Genomic DNA, 12,402 nt, shown 5'->3' with positions numbered 1-12,402 from the left:
CAGTCTATTCTTGACATTAAATCTTCTTTTTTTTTTTTTTTTTTTTTTTTTTTTAATTCTCATACTCTCCTTGATTGGAGTTTAGTTTTTCCGTTTTATTCTTTTTATTTCTCTCCGATCTTATTGATCATTGTAATCTGAGCTCTTGATTTGTGCCATTATAGTACACTTCCAGTGTACTTAGTTGGTTTTTTTTTTTTTTCCCAATAAAATTTCTTATGTTACTTGTGGGGACACATTTTAGAGCCTAAACCCAAAATGTAAAGGGATATTGGCCTAGTGAACCCAGTACAATAAATTTGTAGAGAGTGGGTTAGAGAATTAGGTCCTAATGAGTTGGACAACGGACAAAACGGGTTTGAAAGATAATCAAACAAAAGCAAGAAGGATTGATCCAAATAAATTCACTCTTGGCATGATCTGAGGAGGTAAGTTATAAATAAATCAATTTGAACAGATTATTAATACAATTTTGATTGCTACAGTTCTTTCTCTCCTTCTTTTCCCGTCCCTTTTCCATGGAGGGTCTTTTACATTATATAGTTCCGTTTTGATGATCTTGACCCTACACTTGTTAATCATTTAAGCCACTACTTAAGTGCCTGTTCCATCGGACACCCCTTCAGACCTTCTATGAGTTGAGATAGTCAAGGCAGCACTGTTTAAAGGTCTTTTCCACATAAATGCAGCCAGAAAGTTAACTATAGAGCATTTAATGTGGTGGTAGTAGCTTTCTCTTAGCTATTTCTGAGCCCCCATTCTTCCAGTACATTCATAAGGCATTTCCTAAAAGGTCACTTTGAGTGATAGAACATACATTTGATTCGTGCTTCATTTATCCGAGGAGACAATCCTCCTTGGACTACCTTTCCCAACCTTTCCACTTGCACATTACTCATGAGACTTTGAACTTAATACTCTCACCATTGCCTATTCATCCTCGGACCAATCAACGTTCTCAGCCAAAGCCCAAGGCCCAATATACAACTATGGGCCCTTATCCCTATAATAGCCCCTCAAAATTCAAGTTTTTCCCTCTTATCGGAGGAGCAAAATTAGGGTTTTGATTTGTTAAGAGTTAAGATCATCCATTTCTTTGGTTTACACGTGTAGGAGTATCGTTTTGCACGCCTTATAATTGTTACTGACGCTTTGGAGCCCACAATGCGTAATTAATTGCTCCAGGCGGCACTTTGTTCCCCGCATCTAATGGTGAGACGCAAATCCTACGATTGACATTTCTCCTTGAATTTTGAGCAGGATAACTCCTGCTCAATTCCATCCCATATATAAAGGACCTGGGAAAATCATTTTTCCCCATTTCACAAGTCTTCAAGCTCTCCAGAGATTCCTAACGAGACTCCCTAAATTTCTAAAGTCTCCAAGTCTTTTTCTTTAAGAGATTCGAACTTTTAAGAAGTATCAGAAGCAATACTTGTACCTATTCTCGTAAGTTTATTCCTTCCTAGGATCTTTTCTCCTCATCCAGTCTCCTTGGCCTTCCATTCTTTACTTCCTTTCCCTAAAAACTTCATTCATTTACCTTTAGTTTGACCAAATGGGTAGATTTAAGCACCTCGTAGACTCTGATGTCGGTATGGAGGGTTTCAGGGTACCTTTCGCAGGGAGTAGCTCTACAATATTGTCCCCCAGACCAAATTTTTACAAATAGAAGAGAGGGTGAGGTTGTCATTCTAATGATCGCCTTCATAGAGGGAGGAATGATACTTTCCATGGGTCGGGTAACTAGAGATTACCTATTTAACCACAAACTGTGTCCCCACTAATGCGCTCCCAACCTATTTAGAATTTTAGGGAGCGTAGATGCTCTGAACAAGCAGATGAACTTAGGACTCACATGGCACAACGTCGTTCATCTGTATGAGTGTCATTCCTTTGTCGGTGCGGGATTTTATCTCAAATCCCAATCTTACGTTGTTAGATTGATATCATGTCTTCCTAAGTCCAATAAAAGCATGAAGGATGATTACTTGATTGTCTCCAGGGAATGGCATGAAGGTCTTCATTGCCCAACTCGGGAGGAAGAGCCAGGTGGGGTACCCTAGGATTAGGCCCCTTGGCAGGGGATTTAGCCCTTGTAGCTTTATTTCCTTTCATTTTTAACACTTTGCCTTCCTCTGACGATAATTTTCATTGGTCTGACCATGATTTCGTCCTCGAATGTTTTTGCAGATAAAAGGCACATTGCTCCGAGACTTAGTCTGGTCAATGTTTTAGCTCTCAACAAGTTACTGAGGTCGGAGGTATTTATAAGTAAAGACAAGTAGCTACGAGCCGTCCACTTGATACTTAACTACAAGCCTCTATTAAGAACCTCCTAGGACGCAGGTCAGGCAATAAGAGCTGGTGACTCCAAATTGGCTCGCATAGACGTCTCCGTGCCTGGTTTTTTGGCTCGAAGAGATTTTCCACCCGTCGTACTGCCAATTCAATGAGTTCTACCTGAAGCAGCAGCACCACCAAGGGAGGAGATTTCCTCTTCACGCTTATCACTCAAGGAAGAGATAGACAAATTTCACTTTGAAGAAGAGGAGACTCAAGGGGCTCAAGTAGTTCACATCTTGAACGTCGAGGATGAGTCTGATAGGCACTCAAGTGTTCACGCCCCAATTCTGGTGATTGCCTATCTAGACAGCACCTCCAAAGAAGAGGAAGACGAGATGGCATTGAACTAGGGGAACAAGGGCCTAAGAGAGCTCATGGCTGCAAGGAACAAGAGGTCAACTTCAAAAGAAGTCCCTAAGTCCCAAGTTCCTCCCACTCTTCCCCCTCTACCCACTACTAACCTCGGATTGCACGCTATTCCAAATCTAAAGAAGAAGTGCAAGAGCTTGAGGAAGGGGAGGTGGCCCCTCAGAAGGATACTAAACAACAGAAAACAGCCAAAGACCCTAAGGACAGAGGGCCACTTCTGTGGACAGCCAGAAGGAGCAAACTAGGGTTGAGGTGGACGAGGCTGCCATCCCTTGGAACACCTCTGTCAGGGAGTTCCAAAGAGGTTATTTTGCCTATATAGCTGAAGCCTTGGAGCAGCCACTTCTTCTACCCAAGGACATTGACGCTGTGAGGAAGATGAGACAGCCAGACCTCTTTATGTCCCTAAAAGGGACCTTGCCATGGTAAGTTCACAGCCACAGACTTTTTATTTATTTAAGTACTAATACACTCTTTCTCTCTCTTTTGTTCATATGTGGTTGTTATATTGTTTTTGTACAAACCACCTCGGAAGTCTTTATGGCCGAGGAATGGATCAAGGAGGCCCGAAACGATATTAAGAACGAGGTCCACCTCCGCCTCGAGACTGAAAAGGCTTTGGGGGCCGCGAAGGAGGAAAACAAGGAGCTGCTCTCTAAGTTGACTACCGAGACGAGGGAAAGAAAGAGTACTGAGGCAGGCTTAAAGAATGTCCAGACTCAAGCTGAGGACCAGCACAAGTTGCTTTATTAGACTGAGATAGAGCTGACCACTTCAAGGCAACTTATGCTGGAGCTGAGGGCAGATCTGCAGAAGGCTAAGGAGGCAACTCAGTTGACCAAGGAGGCAGCAAAGGCTGAGAAGCAAGCATTCTACACCCGTAGCATGGAAGAAACACAAGCCAGGCTCACTAAAAAGCTAGCTGAGGTATGTAGGGATTACTGCATGGTAACATGGGTAGAAGCCCTCAACCTTATAGGAGTCCCTGTAAACTCGGAGTGGAGGCAACCGGGGAATGTATACTACCACCCCGAGATCTGTGAAATCCCGGTTACCTTTCCATCTCCCTCTGCCACTGCTCTTGAGTCCTTAGAGCAACCCCTGACTGCCCAAGCTGCTCTCCCCCTCCCCGAGGCTTTGAAAGGACCCAGCCAAGCCGGTGACCAAGGTTAAGAGGTTGATGGGGCCAAAGACAAAGGTAAGGACAAGGAAACTAGGCCCTTCTTAGAGGCCAACGATGCTGCTAAGGCCAAAGTAAAGGAGACAGAGGCCAAGGCCAAAGAGAATGATCCTCAGGCCAAAGCAAAGGAGATAGAGGCCAAGACCAAAGAGACTAATCCTCAAGCCAAGGATGTTCCTGCCTCCCAGCCGAGCCAAAATGAAGACCCCCCAAGGCCAAGAAGTAGCACTTAGGACTTATCTTGTAGTTTCTTATCTTTCTTTCTTTCTTTCTTTCTTTTTTTTTTTTTTTTTTTTTTTTTTTTTTTTTTTTTGTGTAGTGGCATTTCATCAATGTATATAATGTACTCCCTCTTCTGTTTAATGAAAATGTTTTTTTTTTTTTTTATCTCTTGTACCTTTACTTTATGTGCTTTGAAGCTTATTACTATTACAAATAGCATTGAACTGTTGCTACTCTGTCTTTAATAAAAAATAACAATAATACATTGCTAACAATTTAAGTAATTTGATCAAGTACCAGCAACAAAGAGATTTACCACACACTTGTATTGAAAATTGAACCTTCTACAATGAAGGCTGAATCTAATGGAGGTAAATATATACTTTGTAAAAAATAAAAGGGGCAGACAACCTTCATCTTGCTCATCACTTAGATAAATAAATAAGAACTTCAACTTACTCAAAGCCATCAATCCGAGGAGTTGGGTATAATCCTAGATCTATTTTGACACTTAGTAAAAGACCAATAGATACCACAATGTTAATTTTTCCCAAGTATGTGATTTAAGGGACCAGCCATGAGTAGGGTTCTGTTTAACACTTATGAAGATGTCACTGAGTGTTAATTTTCCCAAAGTATGTGGTCCGAGAAACCAGGCATGACTAAGGTTTTGTTTAACACTTATAAAGATTTTAACACTTATAAAAATGTCATTGAGTTTTAATTTTCTCAAAGTATGTGGTCCGAGAAACCAGACATGACTAAGGTTTTGTTTAACACTTATAAAGATGTCATTGGGTGTTAATTTTCCCAAAGTATGTGGTCCGAGGAACCAAGCATGACTAAAGTTCTGTTTAACACTTATAAAGATAATAATGGGAAATATGATGTATTTACACAACAAATGAGCATATGACAAATGAAACTTTTATTAATTATAATACATTTTCAGGTTATTTACATTCCAAGGGCGTGGTATTACATGTTCATCTAAGTCTTCGAGGAAATATGCTCCTATACCAGCCACCGAGGTAATGTGATATGGCCCCTCCCAGTTAGGCCCCAATTTTCCTCATGTTTGGTTCTTTGTAATACCTAGAACCTTTCTCAACACCAAGTCACCAGGCCCTAATGGTTTCAGCTTCACATTGGCATCATAACCTTACTTGAACTTGTGTTGGCAATATGCCAATTGGACCATCACATTTTCCCTTTTTTCTTCAATAAAATCTAAGCTCTTTTCTAGTAATCCATTGTTATCACTTGGATTGAAAGAACTTGTCCTCAGTGTTGGGAAGCCAGTTTCTAAAGGAATAACCGCTTCAGCTCCATAAGTCATTGAAAATGGGGTCTCTCCTGTTAATCTGCGAGGTGTGGTTTGGTATGTCCAGAGGACATGTGATAGCTCTTTCACTCATTTTCCCTTCGCATCATCCAACCGCTTCTTGAGTCCATTCACTATGACCTTGTTAACAGCCTCGGCTTGTCCATTCCTTTGGAGATAAGCTGGAGTAGAATATCTATTTGTAATTCCTAGGTCACAACAGTATCTTCTGAAAGATTTGTTATCAAATTGAAAGCCATTGTCTGAGATGAGAGTACGAGGGACCCCAAATCGTGTGACAATGTTTTTCCAAACAAACTTCTTGGCATCCACGTCCCTGATATTTGCTAAGGGCTTAACTTTAATCCACTTAGTGAAGTAGTCCGTGCTGACCAGCAAATACCTCTTATTCCCTACTACCTTGGGGAAAGGGCCAACAATGTCTAAGCCCCATTGAGCAAATGGCCAAGGGCTGGATAAGGGATTAAGGACTTTGGTTGGTGCACGTTTGGTGCAAATCTTTGGCATTGATCACACTTCTTCACATATTCTTGTGCTTCCTTTTGCATGTTTGGCCACCAATAGCCCTATGTGATGGCTCTATGAGACAAAGATTTGCCTCCTGTGTAACTTCCACAAATCTCTTCATGTAACTCCTCCAAGAGTAGTTTTGATGCCTCAAGGTGTATGCAGAGTAGATATGGCCCAAAAAAGGAACGCTTGTACAGTTTTTGGTCCTTGGATAGCTAGAACTGAGGAGCCTTTTTCCGTATCTTGTCAACTTCTGATTTCTCTTCGGGCAGGATATCCTCCTTCAAGAATAGTACCACGGGGTCCATCTGGCTAGGCCTTACTCTAACTTGGTAAACATGGACCACCTCTCTTCTTACCTCTGTGGGTTTGTACAAGTCCTCTACAAGGATGACTCGATGTAAGCTCCGCGCTGAGGAGGTTGCAAGCGTGGCTAGGGAATCAGCATGTGTGTTTCCACTTCTAAGGATGTGTAATAGGTTGAAAGATTTAAATCCCGATTGCAAATGCCTAACTTGACTCAAGTATCCTTGGATTCTCTCATCTCTTACTTCTAAATTTCCCTTCACTTGGCCTACGACCAATCTTGAGTTCGAAAACATCTCCACTACCTTTCCGCCCATTCTTTGAACCATGGTCATTCCCATCAGTAGAGCTTCATACTCAGCCTTATTGTTTGTGGCCAAGAACCCCAATCTTAATGATTTCTCAATGGTGATCTTCTCAGGTGAGACCAGAAGTAGCACCACTCTGGATCCCCTTTGATTCACTACGCCATCAACATATACCTTCCAGAATAAAGGTTGTTACAGGGCGATTGTGTCAATTGATTTTTCATCCATGTGTTTTGTTTCTATTTCTTTCTCAAACGGGGATTCAGTGAACTCGACCACCAAATCTGCGAGGACTTGGCCTTTAATAGAAGTAAGAGGCATGCATTTGATGTCAAAATCCCCTAGGATCATACCCCACTTAGCAATCCTCCCTATGTAATCAGCACTCCGGAGTAGAGCTCTGAGTAGAAGCTGAGTTAGGACTACAACCATGTGTGCTTGGAAGTAATGGGGGAGTTTACGTGTAGCATGTACCACCGCCAAAATGGCCTTCTCCAGTAGTAGATAATGAACCTCGACTTTATGTAGTGACTTACTCATATAATAAATTGGCTTTTGTATGCCACTATACACCAAGCTTACAACATGAGGGGCCACAGCAATATAAGCAAATAGGACTTAATCCGTCTCAAGACTGGACATGATAGGTGGTCGAAAGAGATATTCCTTAAGCCTTTGGAAGGCCAAAGCACACTCCTCAATCCACTCAAATCCCTTCCATTTATTCATTAACAGGAAGAAGGGTCTGCATTTATCTGTTGACCGAGAGATAAACTGGTTTAAGGTAGCAGTCATTCTGGTTAGTTTCTGGACTTCCTTGGGATTCCGAGGTGGTTGTAAGCCGTTAATTGCCTTGATCTGATTAGGGTTAACCTCAATTCCCTGATGAGTCACCATGTAACCTAGAAACTTGCCTGATCCCACACACCAAAATAGCATTTGAAAGCATTAAGGCGCAACTTGTGTTTCCTCAGAATTTCAAAAATGTTCTCGAGGTCTCCCACATGCTCGGACACCACTTTACTCTTCACCACCATATTGTCTATATAGACCTCAATACTCTTGCCTAACTGTGGTTTAAACATTCTAGTCATCATCCTTTGATAGGTAGTCCCTGCGTTTTTCAAACCAAAAGACATCATTTTGTAGTGGTAGTTTTCAATTGGAGTGACAAAAACTGTCTTTTTCTGATCACCTTAGGCTAGTGGTATCCTTAAAAGGCATTTAAGAAGCTCATCTGAGGATGGCTTATAGTCGCATCTACCAACTGATCTATCCTAGGCCTAGGAAAGGGATCTTTTGGACAAGTCTTATTTAGATCTGTGAAGTCCACACACACTTGCCACTTCCCATTCTTCTTCTTCACTACCACAGTATTGGTCAGCCACTCTGGGTAGAAAACCTCCTTGATAGCCCTTGCTTACTTAAGCTTCATCACCTTGTCTCTGACAGCACTAGAATGATCCTTGGATGAGCATCGAGGTGGTTGCTTTTTAGAGGTGACAGATGGATTAACGTTTAAACGATGACAGATGAAGCTCGGATCCACCCCTGGGGCTTCGTAAGCGTTCCATACAAACACATCAACATTTCTCGTAAGAAACTCTATCTACTCTTCTTTATCTAGAGGAGGCAGTTGAGCTCCGATCTGAAAGAACTTCTCCAATTCATCACTAACAACAATCGTTTCTAAATCTTCACATTTCGCCTCTTTAGCTGATCCATTTATAGGCAACTCCGGAGCCTTTAATTACTATAAGCCCCTTTCAGCAGAGGCCGAGGACTCAGATTCGAGCTGATGTAGGATGGCAGCCACTAGGCATTGCCTAGCAGTGGATTGACTCCCAACAATCTCTTCAATCTGCCCCCCTAATCGGATATTTCACCTTCTGGTGTAGAGTAGAAAAGACGACTCCTAGGGCATGAAGCCAGGGCTTAGCCACAATGGCCATGTAGAGGGAATAAATGTCCACCACGATGAAATCCACCTCCACTACTTCTGAACCAACCTTCACGGGTAGTCTAATTTGACCCCTCGGAATGACAAACTTCCCATCAAAACTCACCAAAGGAGAATCGTAGGCTGTTAAGTCTTTGGGTCTAAAGTTTAGCCCCTTGTACAAGTCAGGGTACATAATCTCAGCATCACTGCCTTAGTCCACCATCACCCTCTTCACGTCATACCCCCCAATCCTTAGCGTGATCACCAAAGCGTCATCATGGGGCTGTATGGTTCTAACCTAATCTTCATCCGAAAAGCTTAACGTCGGTTGGATACTCACTTTAGCCTTCTTTGGCTCAAAATTTGAGTCCTCGGCGAACAGTGGAGCGATAGACATTATTTTGGAGGGACAGGACCCGGTCCTCCTTAGGGCAGTGAAGATGACATTTATAGTGCCTAAAGGAGGTCTTAAAGAAGTATCTCTCCGGGGTTCCGAACTTATCTGGCTCCCCTGGCCACTAAAATGATGCAAAAACTGCTTTAACCTTATCTTCATCCGAAAAGCTTAATGCCAGTTGGATACTCACTTTAGCCTTTTTTGGCTTAGAATTTGAGTCCTCGACGAACAACAGAGCGATAGACATTATTTTGGAGGGATAGGACTCGGTCCTCCCTAGGGCGGCGAAGATGACATTTAAAGTGCCTAAAGGAGGTCTTGAAGAAGCATCTCTCCGGGGTTCCGAACCTGTCTAGCTTCCTTGGCCACTAAAATGATGCAAAAGTTGCTTCAACTTCCCCTCTCAGACCAGCTGGTCGAAATGGTCCCACAAATTTCTACAGTTTTCTGTAGTATGTCCCTGGTCCTGGTGATATTGATAATAAAGGTTCTGATTGCGCCTTATGGGGTTTCCTGCCATCTTATTTGGCCACTTTAAGAATGGCTCATTCTTAATCTTCTCTAGAACTTGATGCACTGATTCCCGGAACATCGTGTTAACTGCCTGAGTATTGGCAGACTTTGATTGCCCAGTAAAGTCCTCCGAGGTCGGTTGTTGTTGTATTGGTCCAACCTGAAATCCCTCCTCTCTTGAGGGATAACCTTAGCCTTTCCTTTCCCTTACTGCTGGTCTTCCTCAACACTCTTATACTTACCAATCCGGTCTATGAGTTGGCGCACATTGGTGACAAGTTTACTAGTCAGAGATTTCTTTAAATCGTGCTCGGTTGGGAGGCCGACCATGAAAGTACTAATGGCCACGTCATCAAAGTCACTGTCTATTTCATTGAACATCTCCCAGTATTTGTCTGAGTATGTCTTTAGAGTCTCCCCTTCTCACATGGATAAGGACGATAAGGAATTCAAGGGCCAAGGAACCTCGCTACATGTAATAAAATGAGAGCTAAATGCTCAGGTGAGCTCCTTGAAGGAATCTATGGAATTTGCCCTTAGGCCGTTGAACCATCTCATTGCTATGGGTCCTAGACTGGATGGGAACACCTTGCACATCAAAGTTTCGTCTTTGGAATGGACAGCCATTCTCTGATTGAAGTGGCTTACATGCTCCACAGGGTCCGTTCGACTATTATAGATGGTGAATGTTGGCTGATGGAACCACCGAGGAAGTATTGCCCCTTCAATCTTGCACATGAAGGGCGACTTGGAAATCTGATTCAATGCTTTGCTCATAGCGTCATTTCCCAGGCCTCTACGAGGCGGGCTCTTGTATCTATGTTTGTGATGGTGTTCTTCATTGTAAGAAAAAGACTTGTTGGGTGGAGTTCTTGACCTTCGCTTATAACTAGCATCCTCTTCACCCTCAGAAGAAACGTCAGAGTTGGAGGGGGTTCGTTCTTGCTGTGCATGGTGCAACTTCCTCTTTAATTGGTCAATCTCCAGTTGCATGGTTCTGTTATGTTACTCTTGAGAGACGTGACTTCCAACTCAAGAGTGGCTTCTACTTGTATGCGTAGTATACACGCTACCATCTCGATCTCTCTTATGTTCAAGATTAAGGAAATCATCTTGTCGTTGGGACCCCGTGGACTCTTATTAATGGGGACCTGATCCTACCATAGTTGATTGTTGCACTCACTATCACACAAGTTCTTCCCACAAACGGCACCAATTATAGGGACACGTTTTGGAGCCTAAACCCAAAATGTAAAGGGATATTGGCCCAGTGAGCCCAGTACAATAAATTTGTAGAGAGTGGGTTAGAGAACTAGGTTCTAATGAGTTGGACAACGGACAGAATGAGTTTGAAAGATAATCAAACAAAAGCAAGAAAGATTGATCCAAATAAATTCATTCTTGGCACGGTCCGAGGAGGTAAGTTCTAATATAAATCAATTTGAACAGATTATTAATATAATTTCGATTGCTACAGTCCTTTCTCTCCTTCTTTTTCTGTCCTTCTTCCATGGAGGTCTCTTGTATTATATAGTTCCCTTTTGATGATCTTGACCCTACACTTGTTAATCATTTAAGCCATTACTTGAGTGTCTATCCCATCGGACACCCTCTCAGGCCTTTTGTGAGTTGAAGTAGCCAAGGCAACACTGTTTAGGGGTCTTCTCCACATAAATGCAGCCAGAAAGTTAGCTGTAGAGCATTTAATGTGGTGATAGCAGCTTCCCCTTAGATATTTCTGAGCTTCCATTCTTCCAGTACGTTCATAAGGCACGTCCCTCCTAGTGGCATTTCCTGGAAGGTCACTTTGAGTGATAGAACATACATTCGATCCATGCTTCGTTTATCCGAGGACACAATCCTCATCGGATCATTTTTCCCAACCTTTCCACTTGCACGTTACTCATAGGACTTTGAACTTAACACCCTTACAATTGCTTATTTGTCCTTAGACCAATCAACATTCTCGGCCAAAATCTAAGGCCCAATATACAATTTTAGGCCCTTATCCCTACATTACTTATAATAAAAAAAGATATAAAAAAATGAATAATTAAAACTTATTGTTATATATTATTTTACATAAAATTTCTTCATTTTCTTAACAAAGTTATAAATAATAATAATAATAATAATAATAAAGTTGAGTAGAAACAAACTCACAAATTCAGAGTGTTTTGAATGAAAGTAATTTTTGTCAAGATCTTTACAAACGATAATAAAAAAATCATCAATTGTTAAGTGAGAACGTGAGACCAAAAAGGTGAAGATTAATTGCAAGCCAAGCCCAATGAACCATCTTTGGGATTTCTAGTAACACCAAAATTAAATAAATGTAATACGTTGCACATTCGATCAAAAATAAGATGTAATTGAAGGAATCGATGGAAGGAATCCTTTCCCCACCATTTCTTTTACTAAGTGCCTCTCTTTTCATGTCCACGAGATAGAGTTCAAATGAAGAAGCATAAAAATTTCACACAACACAAAAGTTTTCATAATATTTATCACTACTTGTTTTGCCTATGATTTACTATAATTGAAGTAATGAGCAAGAAAGATAATAAAAAGTTAAAATTCAATTTTTAGTCCATTGAATCTTACTTCAATTGTAAAAAATTAGTCTTTTAAGGTTTATTTTTGCCAATCTAACATTGTCCCTCACTTTGTCATAAATGAGTCAATCGGGTGAGACCATCAAAATATGTTATCAAATGAAATCAATTAAGCATTTATTTTTGCCAAATAAAACTAATCTCATGATTTTTTGAAGTTTTTTTTTTTTGGATAAATGATTTTTTGAAGTTAAAATAATATTAATAAGAAAAAGAATATTTAAACATTGTGGTTTAGTAATGAAAAGGATTAGATTTATAAGTTTTTTATACAAAGTAATTGAATAATAAAATAATAAAAGTTAAAAGGTTAAGAAATTAATTTGACAATTAAAAAATAAAAGAAATT

This window comes from Quercus lobata, chromosome 2 (assembly GCF_001633185.2).
Source record: "Quercus lobata isolate SW786 chromosome 2, ValleyOak3.0 Primary Assembly, whole genome shotgun sequence".
In the NCBI taxonomy this organism is placed as follows: Eukaryota; Viridiplantae; Streptophyta; class Magnoliopsida; order Fagales; family Fagaceae; genus Quercus; species Quercus lobata.
This window is presented reverse-complemented; position numbering follows the sequence as displayed.